Raw genomic sequence first — 16,010 nt, forward strand, 5'->3', positions numbered from 1 at the left:
CCTATTAGTAGGCTAAATAACAAAAACTAAATTGTTTAATAGATACTTAAAAGACACTTAATACTCATTCCTGTTAATGACATTTTTCCAGAAAAATAAATGGCCACTTCCTTGACATTATTAACAAAATATTTTCCAAATTAATTCCAACATTATATTTCATGGGGTAAATTATAGGATTTCTCCCAAATGGGAGTTACTCAGAAATACTACTCTCTAATATGTTAATATGCACAGTTCTAAAAAAGGTATAAGGGATGGGGGATGAGGATTCCTTGTCCAAATAAGTGTGGGAAATACTGAGTTGAATAAAGTTTAGACATATTTCTGTTATTAGGACTTCTTGAAAACATTAATAGGACACTGCCAATTGCAAATCTTAATGGATTGCAACTTTTTTTTTTCTTTTCTCAAAGCATAGTCCCCTCAGAACAGTTTGGGAAACATCATCCTAGAAAAATTCCTTTTATAATCAAATAAATCAAGGATGCCTATTATCTCTATTGCTACTTATATTGGTTTAGAGGTTCTAACTATAAAAGAAGGATGATACAAAAGCACACAAAATAGATATGAATATTAAACAAATATGAAAAATATAGATTATATTATATAATCATATCATATAATTATCTACAATTATATAATCTATAGTTATTCTAACATGTATATATTCTCAATAGCAATAAGGCACATAAAGCTTTATGCAAGTTCTGGATAAGAAAAGTAGACTATTTAAAAAAAATAAAAGTTTACAAAAATAGAAAGTATTTTAGTAAATGAACAGACCTACAATAATCCCAATTGAGAAAGTTGAAGACTACAATAAAAAATCTTACTTGTGGGAAGCCCAGGTGGCTCAGCGGCTTAGCGCCGCCTTCAGCCCAGGGCATGATCCTGGAGACCCAGGATTTAGTCCCACATCAGGCTCCCTGCATGGAGCCTACTTCTCCCTTTGCCTGTGTCTCTGCCTCTCTCTCTCTGTGTCTCTCATGAATAAATAAATAAAATCTTAAAAAAAAAAATTCCACTTGCATTAGCAGGAATTTACATGGGTGACCTTCAGTTTTACCTGAAAAATAAAAAGTGAGATGAGATTTTCTCAAACATTGATAGTATGATTTAAATTAGCAAATTCTTTTGGGAAGCAATGTGAAAAAGCAAGTCAAAAATCCTTAAATAAATCAGTCCAGAAATTCCACTTTGGAGTTCTAGCCAAAGAAAATAATATAAAATCTGGAAGTGTTATACATGCAAAAATGATCCACATTTCACTATTTATAATGACAAAAACTGGAAAGAGCCTAAGTGATAATAACTACCATTTCCAGATCACACATTTACTAAATACATGGCAGATTTTACAGATAGAAAAACTGAGGCTTAGAAAGGAGATCACAGAGCAAAAATGTAATTGAGTCTGTCCCCATGCCCAATTTCTGGGCAAAGCCCATGCTCACTTTACCTTCCCATGCTGCTGCTGAAGCTATAAAAACAAGGGACTACTTAAACAGTGTCTTTCATTTATTCTTCAAAGTATCCTAACCTTCCCCAATTAAAATGTGAAGATTTTGTAGTAAAATGGACAGTGTTCATTATATTGTGAAAGGTAAAGAAGCTATAAGTGTACATGTACACTGCAACAAGAAGAAAACCCACATACCCAGAAAAAAAGACTGGAAGAAAACATAGTTCTAGTAGTTTTTTGTTAGGGTAATGACTCTATGGATAATAGTTATTCACTTGTTTCCAATTTGTTGATAATGTAGTTATATTAATTTTATCATAAAAAGGATAAGCTCAAAAACTGAAAAAGGAGCAAGAGAATTTTAACATACAGGAATAAATTCTGTAAGAGAGAAAGAGCGCTGAGTCTAATACAAAGTTTGTTTCTTTCACAGCACCTTCTATGTACTGGCACATATTGTGAACTAAATAAATACTTTGTGATTAGATTGAAGCATATCCACATAGAACATTTAGCTTTTTGCAAGAAACTGAATGCTTACCAAATGGCATTGGACAAGAAACAAAAAACCTTATCTGATTGAAATTACAAGGGAGATAGGAAAAATACAGTATACACTTTGAAATTTGGCTTCAGCATCATAATCTATTGATTTTATAATGTCCAGAGCAACTAAATGCAACAAACACGTAATGCGCTATGCAGTATACTGTCTGAAGTTACTTTGGTCATCGCCTAAATTTCAAAGAGGTAAGAGACACAGAGACACTATCAAAGAAAATTGATTTTTTACAGCTAATAACCTGTGCTTGGTGGCAGAACACAGTATCAAAATCACCATTCTCTGTTGAGATAATTTCAGCAGCCTTCCCTGCTGTTCCTGCGACACTCCCACAGCTCTCCATCTGCTGCCAGCCTCCTCCTGCTCCTAGACGTTCTGATGACCACACAAGTAGGGTTCAAAACGTGACCCAGTAATTTGTATTGCATCTTTGATCCTCAGCACCTTTTCCACTGTAATACAGAGATTAAAGTCTCAGGAAGGTAAAAGTGGTGACATATCTTTCAGGGAAATTGAATTTTTCCTACTAGAGGTGAGAACACTTAAGAGGACACTTTATCCCCAATACAACATTTCTCCTACTTTAGGAAAACAGTTTGGCCAGGAACAGAAGAAACATACTCTGGATTCAACTCCCAGCTCTATCTCTAGCAAAATTATCTATTATCATGCGAATATTCCTGAGTTAGATACAGTAAGCCTAGCACCACTGAACTCTAGAGAATGGTCTTAACATCTGGATTAAAATTCACTTAAAATACAGAGGAACACCTGAACCACAGGCAGCTGCTAGCAGGTCCCTTGAGTATAAGCATCCCCCAGTATCAACAATAAAGAGAGGGCACTGGAAGGGCCAAATGAGATAACCCATGGGCTCTTCGTGTCTTCTTCATTCTTTAGTTAACCTTCTAGACATTAGCATTCACTGAGCAGCACTGTCCAGACTGAGATTTAAGAGATATAGAGTAATGGGAGAGAGAGCCCCCAGTAAAGAGAGAAAGACATGTATAGAGTACCATATATACAGAGCAATGTACCCCAAAGTCCTCACTGAGAAAAACCAAGACATTCCAACTGTGTGTATAGTAAAACAGGTGGTACTCTAATAAATCTTTGTATTTTATCTTTGAAAACAAAATGATTCAAAAATTGCAAAAACTAACCAACTGTATGCCTGACACCAGACAAGGCAGTGGGGAAATAAAAATAAGGGTTTACTTTATTACTTATTTATTTTATTTAAAACTTCATGAGTTTTCAGAATTTAGTTAACAAACAAAAAATGGAAGTTATACCAAAAATCAAGAGAGAAACAAACAGAAACAATGGATCGGACAGAAGCCAAGAAGATTTTGAATATACTTTTTTGAAAAATCAGGATCATTATGAGTCATGACATTCTCCCATGACTGTCACCAGAAGTATCTTGATAAGAGGAGTAATAAATAATCAAAGTTATTAGTGTAAAGTACCTGTTATAGATTTCTGTACTTACTAATATTTCTCAAGTCATTCAAGTAGATAATTATTACTTTTAAACTTTCTATTCAAATAGTATCTTCATCCTCCTCCTTTCTCCTCTTCCTTCCTCTTCTGATCGATGTGTCTTTCCTCAATTCACTCCCTCCTTCCCAAGACTACTGCTCCATGAGGCTGACATCACTCAAGTGTTGACCTGTTAAGCAGCTCCCATCGAGCATAAATCATAAGTAACAAATAGATTTAGTCCTTCCAGAAGGTATTGACATCCCAAGTTTCCACCAACTCATTATTGACCTCAAGGACAGTGGTCTTTAGAAGGAACTATCATAGAGGCACTTGGGTGGCTCAGTTGGTTAAGCATCCCACCTTTGATTTCATCTCAGGTTTTGATCTCAGGGTTGTGAGTTCAAGCCCCACATCAGGCTCCATGCTGGGTGTGGAGCCTACTTTAAAAAAAAAAAAGAAGTAACCATCCTAAAGCATATGAAATTCAAAGAACCCCTGCTATTTAGCCATACCATATTCTCTGAACATCAGCCTCTCCAGCCCCACACCCAAATCATGAGCTTTGTAAATGATTTTACACCTTTGTTAGTGGCTTAAATTGGAAATCATGAACTAGTTGGCTTCTAGTAAAAATCTAGAACCCCAAATTAGCTCAGTGCAAAGTTGACATCTAAATCAGAATTCTCCTCCTGTTCCGGGTCTCTTCCATTGTGTTTCTTTAATTCCTTCATTGATGTTAACTTCGTTTCTAAATGAATGTAAAAGTTCCTACTCCTCACAAACTGTAAATTCAAACTCAGAGTGTAAAGAACTCAGAGATTCCCAACTTCCCTTGTTTTTTTTTGTTTCACTTTTTTTTTTTTTTTTCAAAACAAACGGCACTGGAAATTGACTTTTTTTTTATTTAAAATCCCAGTGCAACTCAAACTGAAGAAAAGAAACTATTAGTACTCAGGTAACTCAGAAGCCACATTTGCAATCAACAGAAAAAGCAAATTACTATTGTTTGCCTGGTCAAGTCTGGTTTAATAGGATTTTCCAATACATAAATTAGAGATCATGAAGAGCAAAAGTAGCATGTGAAAGAGATGGATGTGCTTCAGGATCTGTAATCTGCATAACTCTGCTCTAGAAAATTAAGACAATTGTAAAGGAGTAGCAAGAATGGTGTTAAAATTATTTATAAAATAAATATAGATATATAGCTGTATAGATAGCATTCTTCCAGTGACCTAAATTCTGCACTTAAAATTGTCATCCAGAAACACTTCCAAATGATCCCTAAAAATAAATGGTAACTTTCACAAGAATCTGTATAATAACAGTGAAGAGAATGAAATGTAAGATCTTAAGCAAACTGAGCAGGGATTGTCCCAGCAAAGAAAAATGGCCTCCCTGTGCCTCTTGAGGAGCTCTTGTGTGATTACATATGATTACATAAATGAAAGTTAAAGGTAATATGTAATGCTCTCTCTCAAGCCTTGTAATGGACCTGCTCAATTAGAAGATTCTGGGTAACTGATCCAAGAGCAGCTATAATGTCAACACAAGAGAAAAGTGAAGATGTCCTTAATCTAGCTAAAATCTTCAAAACTCTGCAATCACACTGATGAGAAGATATAACTTTCATTTTCTCAAAAAGAAAACATAGATATTACTTTTTCCCCATATGAGACAAAAAGGAAGTGGGATCTATACACTTTCCATAGATTCCCTACATTTATCGTCTTCTCTTTCTCCATTGGCCATGTTGAGAGCAGGAGCTCAGTAGGAAGCATACACCTCCAAGTTTACATGAAGGACTAAGTCAGGCAAAGAAGATGCTTTTAATTAAGAACCAAATGGTACCTGTAATTACCTCCAATGTTATAAATAGGATGAATAGACTGCCTGTGGCTTAAACTGGAAATCATGAATCAGAAAGGTGGTTACCACAAAGTTGATATGAATTTCTGGAGCCATCTAGAGGAGAAAGAAGGAGAAGGGGAGGAAGGAACAAAACACCAGACTCATTTTCTGAGCATCATTGTAGGACAAACACTCTGCTACATGCTTTACACAGATTATGTGTTATGATGGCATGCCTCTACAATACAGTTCTAAAAAGATAGAAAGGCCATTTGAGTCTTTAAAAATCAATCTAAATGGAGGAGTATGGTTTCATGAAACTATAAAAAGAAATATGGGTGAAAAAGGCACTTCTTTTTTTCAGAATTGTTCAAGGTGATTTTTTATCTACTGATATGTATTTGATAGGCCCAGTATTTGGAAAGACATTATTATTATTACTTTTAAGTATGAAAATTTTGCTATTGTAGTTTGGATTTCTGGGAAATCACAAGCCTTTTAGTTTGAATCCCTACAGAGGCCATTGAATTAAGGATCATTGCTGCCACATGTGTGCATTTCACCTTAACTGACATAAAGGTAGATATGGAAGAAAAATTGCCTATATAAATATTGCCCACCTATATTTTAAAACTGATAATATCTACAAAAGCAATGGTTCAAAAACATTAGATTTATAGGGGTCCCCTGAGTGTATGTGCATGCGTGCACATCAAGTGCTATTGAGGCCGATTTGCGTTAGGAAACACACCATGTGATTCTGATGTAGATAGCAGGCTCACACTTTAAAAACATGCCCCTAGAGTTTAGTGGTTGACATGACAGGATGACGCTGACCATAATTATTCTTATAGTCTGAAGACTGCTTTCCTGCTAGGAAGTCAACTTAATCCATGTTGGTTGAACCACTCATTGACCCAGCAAAATGAAGGCTGACACAAAAGGTTACCAAGTAAGCTGTAATGAAACCTAAGTCATAACAACCTAAAATTTGGCTACAGACCCTCCCTACTCACCCCAACTTCAACCTAACTTTTTGAAAAGAACACCATGTATATAAATAGCTTTTATTAGAGCCTCCAGCTGTGACAAATTATTATTTAGCAGCAAACTTGGAATTCCATGTTCTCCAGGGCTGCTGAGGAGTGGACAGATCAAGGTCAGAAGCTTTCTGCTGCAGCAAGCCACACCTGTACTCACAGTGTGTCCTTTTGTCTTTCTTACTCTTTAGTTTGGCTAAGACTAGCTGTTCCATAATATCTTCTTTGTTCTTCTTCTTTGTGTCCGGCTCTTCTAGCAGTTTGAAAATCTCTCTCCTTACTCTGCTGATCCCTGTGAGCCAACTAAAAATGTTCATGCTCTACATTTGGCTTTCTATTGTCTTAAAAGTCTCCCAATTCCACTTCTAAAGACAGGAATAGAAATTTCAAGAAGTGCATACTTCCTGGCAAGAATGTCTGCCACCATTTCAAGACAGCCTCCTCCTGCCCTGCTGACTCCTTTCGACAGCGCCAGTGTTGCTTTTCAGACTCATGTCTGTACACTCATGATTCAGTGAGCACGCCCTTCACATCAGCTCTAATGGAAAGCAGGCTTGTGCCCTGAGGAGATAATGGGCCAGCCCACCTGAAGAAATAAGCCTTCTAAATGCCTGAGGCAAATTGGTACCTGCCCAAGAAACCTCTCAGCAGGTAACACTGGGGCAGTCCCACCCAGTTAAATCAGACACGGTCCCTGCATTTCTACCCACAGTTTTTTTTACCGTTCTTAAACTTCAGAGAAGTGGAATGTATTCCAGCTAAGCTTATCTGGAAACTCTTGACTTTCATCTTCATGGAAAGAAAAGGATTTTGAAAAGAAAATTTAAATGAAACTTCAAACCTCATTAACCATCCCTCCGGGGGCAGGCTACTGGCAATGAATCACAAGACTACCCTGCCTAATGGGAAATGTAAGCTGACTCTGGACTTGAAATCTTAGAGCCAACCTGGGCTGGCCGCTCCTGCTGTAGGTGAGAGGTGCTGGAGCTGACAGTTTGTGAGTGGGTTCCTCTGTGGTATCCAAAAGGCACCTTTAATGGGCAAGAGGAAAACTGGCTTTTATCACTCTGCCAACTCTTTCTCTTAGAATTATTTGTATTTATCAAGCGTTTCCATTTTATGTAACTAAAATAAAGAAATAAAGTCTTTCTTTACTTTCTGCAACAAATGAATTTCTGTGACCTCTGACCTTCCAGTAAATTGCAGCAATGTTGAGGAAGGTCAAAGAGTCAAGAAAAGTAAGTCCTGATTACGTTAAAAAATCATGCACAGAGATGCAAGGAAGAACAATTATAATACCAACTTCCATAGTATTTCTTCATTTTTTTTCAGAGAAACTTCACATCTATTATCCTTCTCAGTGCAAGCATCACCCTTTCTGCCCTGAAATATTTTTCAGGTATTAAAATGCAATTGTAATTATTTCTCTAAGACAGACTAAAAAGAGCAAACTCCAGTGTGCTCCCTGGTAATATTTCTCTCATTTAAACTAGATTTAACAGACTTCATGGGCTTATTGGGAGAAAACACAATAATAATCCTCCCTTTCTTTCCACAATTACCAGCACTGAGTTTCTGCAACCAGTTTTCTATCTCCTGTTTTCGCCAGCTTGTCCCACAGACAACCTATCTTTTCACAGTCCAGCTTCTCAGCTATGCCCATGTCTACTTCATTGTCAAAGTTCACCTTGAATTCCAAACACTTGCTCCCTTACAGGCTTTGCTATATTTTTATAGTCATGATAGACACATTAATGTGGGCCAAATAAAATAATTAGAATAATAATTGTTACTATTTTTTAAAAGAATTATTTATTTTAGAGAAAGCATGCACATGACTGGGGGAGGGGCAGAGAGAGAGGGAGAATCCCAAGCAGACTGCACTGAGCACACAGCTGGAGGCAGGGCTTGATCTCATGACTCTGAGATAGTGACCTGAGCCAACACCAAGAGTTAGATGTTTAACCAACTGAGCCACCCATGCACCCCTCTTACTATTTTTGAACACTTAGAGTACGCAAGCTGTGTACCAAGCACTCAAAACTACCTGGTAAAGTAACCACACATAAAAGTAGGACATTGCACTCATTTCTCAGCCGATGAAACTACAGAGGGGTTCAGTGACTTGCCCAACTTCATATTGTCAGTAATCAAAAAACTAGTGACTCAAAATAAGGTGTGTTTGGTAATAATGCCCATATTCTTAACCATTACACACAATCTCATGAATAGACAGAGGAGTTCTCCCTCTTCTCATTTGCAACCAATCTTTTCTTAGATTTGACATTACTAGCAAGGAAGAAAACATACATAGCATGGCATTTGACAAGGTTTTTTTTGTTTTGTTTTCAACCATGGTCATGATTACTGCAGCTGCCGGTGCTGCTGCTAGCACATCTCTTAATTACTCAAATGCTATTAATGTCTCTGTTAATTTCAAGTTTTTTGAACAATAATATTCAGTAACACTTTTAGCACAATTAAATGTGCCTATGCAAACACTCAACAAATAACAGTTTCAGAGATTCTTAAGAATAATGACTGATATGAAATTGGCAAATCTTCATAGAAAGCATCCATTATAGATGCCCACATTTGATTTTGATGTTTTTCTGCATGCATTTTTCTGTTGTTATGTGTTTTGAAAGTTGTCTCACCCTCATTCTTGTACCTAGACAGTGTTTTGCCCACAGTGGAAGTTCAGCAAATATTTGATTTGACTTGAACCATTAGAGATACATTCATTCTCTAAAATGTATAGCAGAGTGAAATAATCTACCCAGTGAGCTGTTAATCTGCTAAACTATCAATTAAGGGCACAGCCATCCATAACAGCAACCATTAAAGACTATTAAGTCATTTATCTTGAAGTCTGTAGCAGATTTCTTTTGGCAGACTTGGACAGCTCAAAGCATCTGTGATATGAGTGAATAGGTCAATAATCCATACATTAAATGGTCACTAAGTACTAAAACTTTAAAATGATAGGCCACTAGGGCTAAATAGTTTCATTTATGAATATAAAATTCACTTTCAAAAGTCTCTAGACATGAGTTTCCATGAAAGACCACTCAAGATGTACTGAGAAAGGTATGTGTTCATTCATTTACTCCCAAGTATTATTAAGTACCAGCCATAGCGATGTGATACAATTTATGAAAGATACAAAAAAAGAATGTTGTCCTTAAAGAGCTTACCATCTAGTAGAAGTCTTACCTAAATTCTTATCCGAAGTCTTATCATATTATAACAATTATAAATCCATACTGTAAATTACAGAGTGGTTGGAAAGAATGCCTACTATACTGAAGGAAGTTAATGTACCATCTGAGTTGAGGTTGGCTTGGTGACAAAGAACCACAAAGACTTTAAGGAGCAAAGGATTAATAGGAACTCACCTGAAATGAGAGGATCACACAGCAATAGCAGATGCAGGATGTCTCCTCACAGTTTCCTAAGGCCCCACCTATTCCCCCCAAATTGCCCATAGCTACCAGTGGCATTGTCCAAGCCAGATGGGGACTTGTCAGTTCCATATAGCTTAATTTTGCATGGTACTATCATCCTTTTATACTTAAAGTCTTTTATACTTATGTAGAAATAATTTGCCATTTATGCATTTCCATTTAAGGGAATATTATAAGTGGGCATTATAATTTTCCCACTTCTCATGTCAATCTCAATATTAGTAAAAACTACCCCCTTAGCTGGAGTGATTAAGGATAAGCACATTCATTCCCCTGACTCTGCCCCCAGCTATGTGGCCTCTAAGAATTCCTGATCTCCACATTGAGGTAGTTAGTAGAAAGTGTTATTAAAATTTAAATTAAGAAACTAGAAAGAATATAGATCCAAAAAGATCTTGTGGCTATAGAACAGTGAATACAAGACAGCAGAATTATGGAATGCTTTGCGTTTTGCAAAAACACAAAGATACGGAAAGTTAAGATATATACACATTAAAATCTGACCAAGTATAAAGGAAATTCAGGTAAAGAATGAACCCTGGACTTACAATTCTAGCAATATGGCAGATAAATATACTAAAAGTTCTTTTTCAAATGAAAAATCTAGAAATACTGGATAAAATATAATGAACAGCCAATGAAACGTATAGCTAAGATCATAAAAATATAAAGGAAATGCCTACAGACCAGGGAAAAAAGAGAAAAGATAACTGAAAACCAGTATAGTAACATAATGTGAGATTTGGCTTCCTTGGGCATTTGCTCTTATCTATAACCTAATTTAAGGTTTACACTTACTTTTAACAACAACCTCTGGGGAGAACCTAAGCACTAGTCCTTAAACTGAATAGTAAGGCAACTTCATAAAGCCTGGATCCTTGAAAAGCTATACTCCTGGTGAAAAACTAGGCATTATCTAGAAGATAAACTTAAAGAAATTGCTCCAAATGCAACACAAAGAAATAGAAATTATGAAAGAGAAATTAAGAGATATGTTGAACAGAATGAGAGGCTCCAACATATGTTAAGTTGGATTTCTAGAAGAGAATAATGAAAACGGAAAAGAAATTTGTAGAAATTATGACTGAGAGTCTCCAAAATTGAATTTGTAGCTAAGTGAATCCTAAGACTTAAATACATTAAGTAATCACTCAAAAAAGGTGTATATAACTTCCAAACCAGTGGGGATAGAGAATGAAACAAGCAAAAAACTCAAAAGGATTCAAAAGAGGCAGATTAAAAATTAAATATGAAGCCAAAGGAGAAAACAAATTGAAAATATACGTAATAATAAATGTAAATGGCCTAACCTATTCAGTTAACAGGCAAAAACTGTTAGATTGTATTAAAAATAAATACAGCTTTAGGCTTTGGACAAAAATCACATAAAACATAAGGATTCAGAACTATTTAAAATAAAATGCTAGAAAAAATAATATGTCACTCAAATACTAGCCAGAAGAAAGTTAGATTAATACCAGAAAAAAAAATACTTTAAGAGACATTTTTAGGGATAAGGGAAAGTTATTATATAATAATAAAAGTTTTGATTCACAATAAAGATTTATCAATTCTAAATTTGTAAGCACCTAATCTCAACATGTATGAGAGAAAAAAAATTTTGACAAAACTGCAACAAGAAATTGACAAATCCACCACAATAGTAGAAAATTTTAATATACCTCTTTCAGACATTGATAGATAAAGCAGACAGAAAATGAGTAAAGTGATAGAAGATTGGAAAAACTATAAATAAGTTTAGTTTAGCTAACATATATAGAACTCTGCATATAATAGTTCAAAACTAAAGATACTTTATAATAATTAACCACATACTGTGCCAAAAGCAAATCTTATCAAATATCAAAGAATCATTATAATAAAGTCTGTGTTCTCTTGCCACAGTGCAACTAAATTAAAATCAATAGTTATTAATCAATAACTATAGAGACAGAAATCAGATCAGTTGTTGCTGGAAGCGAGGGGAGAAGATTGATCACAAAGGGGCATATGAGAATTTTATGGGGCAAATAAGAAATAAGCCATATTTGATTTTGGTAATGGATTCATGACTATATATTTGTCAAAACTCATCAAACTATACACCTCCTAAAATAGGTAAATTTTGTTGGGGGATAATGGTAAAATATTCCTATTTTGCCATCTTGCTGATGTCACTCTTCTCAAAATATTTTTCTAATAAAAAATAATAGTCTATAAATGTTCTCATCTCAGTTATAAACCTAGAAACAAAACCTGAAAAAATAAATTATTGGCAAATAAATCCAAATACTTTAGTTTTTTTTTTTTTTAATCATTGCCAAGTTAGGTTTGTCCTGGAAATATCAGGCTAATGATTCAATACAACCATTTTTGCTATGAACATACATCCTTTAGGGCCTTCTTTTTTCTGAGAAGTACTTGAGAAAAACCCTCCTGAGTATTTTTATAAAAATTACCATAATTTATTCTTTCTTATTATAAAATCAATGTTTATTTTAGAATAATTATAAAGTTTAGATAAGCAAAAAAATTAATTACATAATAATCTTGCCACACAGAAACTATTTCCATATTTTTCCCTGTTTATATGCTCATGTATTTCCTGCTTAATTTTCTTAAATATTTTTTAAAAATTGGCTCTCTAAAGTGACCCAAATGATCTATTGACTTGGCATCATATATATTTATATATCTATAGATATCTACACTTAATCCCTAGAACATAAGAAAATAATCCCATGCCAATAATATACAGTCACAGTAATTTCCATACTCAGGATGCCACCATCTTGAAATTCTTAATAATTTTATCTCTGTGTTTTATCAATGAACGTTTTATCAATGAATGATGAGACAATGAAGCATGTACTGAGGCCTCCCACCACTTACTGCTTCTTGATCTACCCAAATAGGATTCTCAGCTGTACGCTCCTTGTCCCCCTACCTAGTAACTGCTGCTGCCCACTGGCCCCAGCGCTCAGGGAGAGCTGAAGATGGACAATTAGCACCACATTGGAGGATAGGGCACAGGAGAATTGGGAGAGTCTACACTTACCCTCCAAGTTTCCCTGGGCCTGAGGGAGCACAATAAAAAGCAAATTAAAAAGTAAGTCAAGACAGAGTATGCAAAAGAAAGGAAAAAGCCATGTGCTTGCTGTCTGAAAAGAGATCTACATTTTATATTGTACTAGACCCCACAAATTATAGTAGTAGTCAGCCCTGTATACCTTATGTACTCTCTCCTACTTCTTCCCTGCCCACAAAGTGCCAGGTATACTAAATTTTGTTTCACATTCAAACAAGCCAAGCTCATGCTTTTCCCTGCTTCTATACACATCATTCCATCTGCCTATATCCCTCCTAGGTGGGCCTTCTCTGACCACTGACACTCCAGAGCTACATGAGGTATTCCTGCTGTACACTTGAACAGTGTTTCCTTTTTCCCCCTCCAAGTGTTAATGCAATGTACTGTCATTGTTTATTTGTCTCTCTTGCTACCCCTGTTTGACTGTAGGCTCTGGGAGGTCAAGAACTGTGGTTGTTTTTTTCCCAGGTAACCAGTGCAGGCTAATGACTGAGCCTTACATTTCTCTAGCATGGTCTGATTTTCCCAGAACATTAATATTGTATCTAATTTCCTCAAACACACACACACATACACACACACCTTCAGTAGGCATACATAATCATTTTCATTGTACAGATGAAGTAGCTATAGTAAAGTTAAATGATTTGCCTAAGACCACACAGGCTGTGTGTAGCATCATAAAAATAAAAACAGAAACAAGTATTTGCTGAGCACCCAATATATGCCTGGCTCTGTTGGAAGAACTTTCTTTCTAAGTGTGAAATCACTTTATACTCGTTGCCACCATCCTGTTTTGGTAGGTATATTATTAAACTACTTTGTAAGGAGGATATTGTGAGAAATTAAATAACTCATCCCAGGCTATAAAACCCTTAAGAGCTAAAACCAAACTGACAGCTTGCCATTTGGCTACAGAGCTACACTATTTCCCAACATGCCATACTGCCTCTTTCATGGAATTGAACATAAGACATAGCTTCTTTTCCTAAAGGGTTTAATCAAGTATAGAAAGAAGATATAAATATATACTATGTAAGATATATATATATATATATATTTGAGATCTATATGATACACACACACACACACACAAAATATAAAATATATTGTGTTCAAATTTGATCATAGATAGTGCTCTGGAAATGGAGAGGTTTACTCTGTTTTGTGCCTGGAACCTCCATGAGTGCAGGGACCACATCTGGCTTGTTCACTATTACATCTCTAGAGTCTTGTAAACAAAACTGACATGTAAAAGGAACTTAGTAATCATTGGTTGAGTAAATTAAAAGAACCAAAATGCCTGTTACCGCAAGTGCTAGAAAAAAGATCCACAGAGAAGAGAGAATTTAGGCTGACTTTGAAGACTTAGAATAATTTGGATAAGTGATGAAATGGTAGGAGAGCATTTCAGGTGAGGAAAACACAGCAAAAACACATGAGGGCAGAAGCATACTCAGGTAGGTTGTCATCTGACCAATTTGAAATGAAGTGACAGATTGTTTGGGAGGATCAGTATAAACATAGGTTGAAGAGGTAGTCGGGGCCCAATTATATAGGGATTATGTGCCAGAAAAGAAAGTTGGACTTTATTCTCTAGGCTCTCTAGTTTTTTGTGTGTAAGAATAGTGTAATCCAGTGTCATTTTCAAAAGATTGATAGAGCAGCTGTGTATGGGATCAATAAAATAAGGATAAGAGTAAAGACAGGAAGACAAGGAGGTTTCTGTAATTGCGGAGGACTGAAGCAACAGAAACCTGAACATGGGTGGTAGAGAGAGCTAAAAAAGTCTTAGATTTATAAAGCATTATGAAGGAAATGCAGGATTTGACAAATGAGTAGAAATTTGCTACTATTTCACTAGGGATCTAAACAAAATAGAGTATATGAAGGGTGAGGAAAGGCAATCTGGAAATTACCAATAATTTCTAATTGTAACAGTATTACTAATGAGAGAATTTTTTATAATCTACAAGCCTAACCCCTGGCAATAATCTTCTTCCAACTATATACTAGCACATCTTTCCAAATACATCTGTTGGATAGAATGCTTTTCCCTCCTCTCCCCCGAAATATCACAATCAGCTACCTCTGCACAGAATGCATGAGTCTAAATTATGTTACTAAGAAGCTGCAGTTAGCTGCTAACAAATCAAAGGGGGTGGATGACCACCTTATTTTACCTCTTTGTAATTGTAGGTATTGCTGCTGCCATGGTGGTCCAGGTAAGTAGCAAACTGCAAAATAAAAATGTTATCTTAACACAGGATCATTGTCCCTTAGTATGAAGATGTCAATCTGATTGTTAGACATTACATAAGACATTGTTAGCATAGCAATATGTAATTTGTGACTGATTAGCCTTCTGAATTAAAAAAAAAAAAGTTGCAGTCAATGTTATGTTAAATTGCCCTTAATTTTCAGGCAAATATTTTTACTCTTATTTCAACTTCCTAAGTATGTGTCTGCATAATATAAAAGACACTAGAATTAGAATTTAACAATATTATTCTAATTTTTAATCTGGATCTAATTATATCCCAATGGATTTCAGTCATAAGTATACTTCCTTTTTTAAAAACACAAGATGGGGCCCCAGCATCAGCATTCACATGGATTTTGAATATTTAATAAATTATTTTTAATGCACTAACCACCAAATATTATTTAGTTAATATTAAAGAAATGCTTTCTACTCCACTGAAGACACAGTACCAAGATAATGTAAATATTTAAGTTTAATATTTTAAGCCACTATTATAAGTTTAGATTTGTTGGGACGTGGCTGCAGAGGAAGGAGTTTTGATAGTGTTAATATAAAAGGCCTATATAAATATAAGTTTAGTTGTCACAACATTCAGAAATTAGCCATGTGGAGAAATTAGCCACCTCAATAAGAGGATGTTGACCTTTGCAAAAAGAGAAAGCAAATTAAAGGGAGCTTGGTTTAGAGACACAGAAATACAGCAACCATTGACGAGTTTAAGAAGAATATAGTGATTGAGCATGTGTCAGAGACAAAACTTATTAATATACATCCATGTTCTCA

At 35.4% G+C, this 16,010-nt stretch overlaps 1 long non-coding RNA gene across 1 annotated transcript in view; it reads right to left on the reverse strand.

Moving 5' to 3' along the window:
* Window positions 1–15,251, reverse strand: part of LOC140636637 (uncharacterized) — a 28,205-nt gene extending 12,954 nt beyond the window's left edge. Inside the window, exons 1-3 of the long non-coding RNA XR_012033863.1 lie at window positions 15,145–15,251; window positions 3,526–5,480; window positions 2,272–2,482 (exon numbers count right to left, since the gene is read on the reverse strand). This is a non-coding gene — a long non-coding RNA (uncharacterized lncRNA). The remainder of the gene's footprint in view (window positions 1–2,271; window positions 2,483–3,525; window positions 5,481–15,144) is intronic.
* Window positions 15,252–16,010: the final 759 nt, after the last annotated feature.

The sequence above is a fragment of the Canis lupus genome, chromosome 7 (assembly GCF_048164855.1).
Source record: "Canis lupus baileyi chromosome 7, mCanLup2.hap1, whole genome shotgun sequence".
Taxonomy (NCBI): domain Eukaryota; kingdom Metazoa; phylum Chordata; class Mammalia; order Carnivora; family Canidae; genus Canis; species Canis lupus.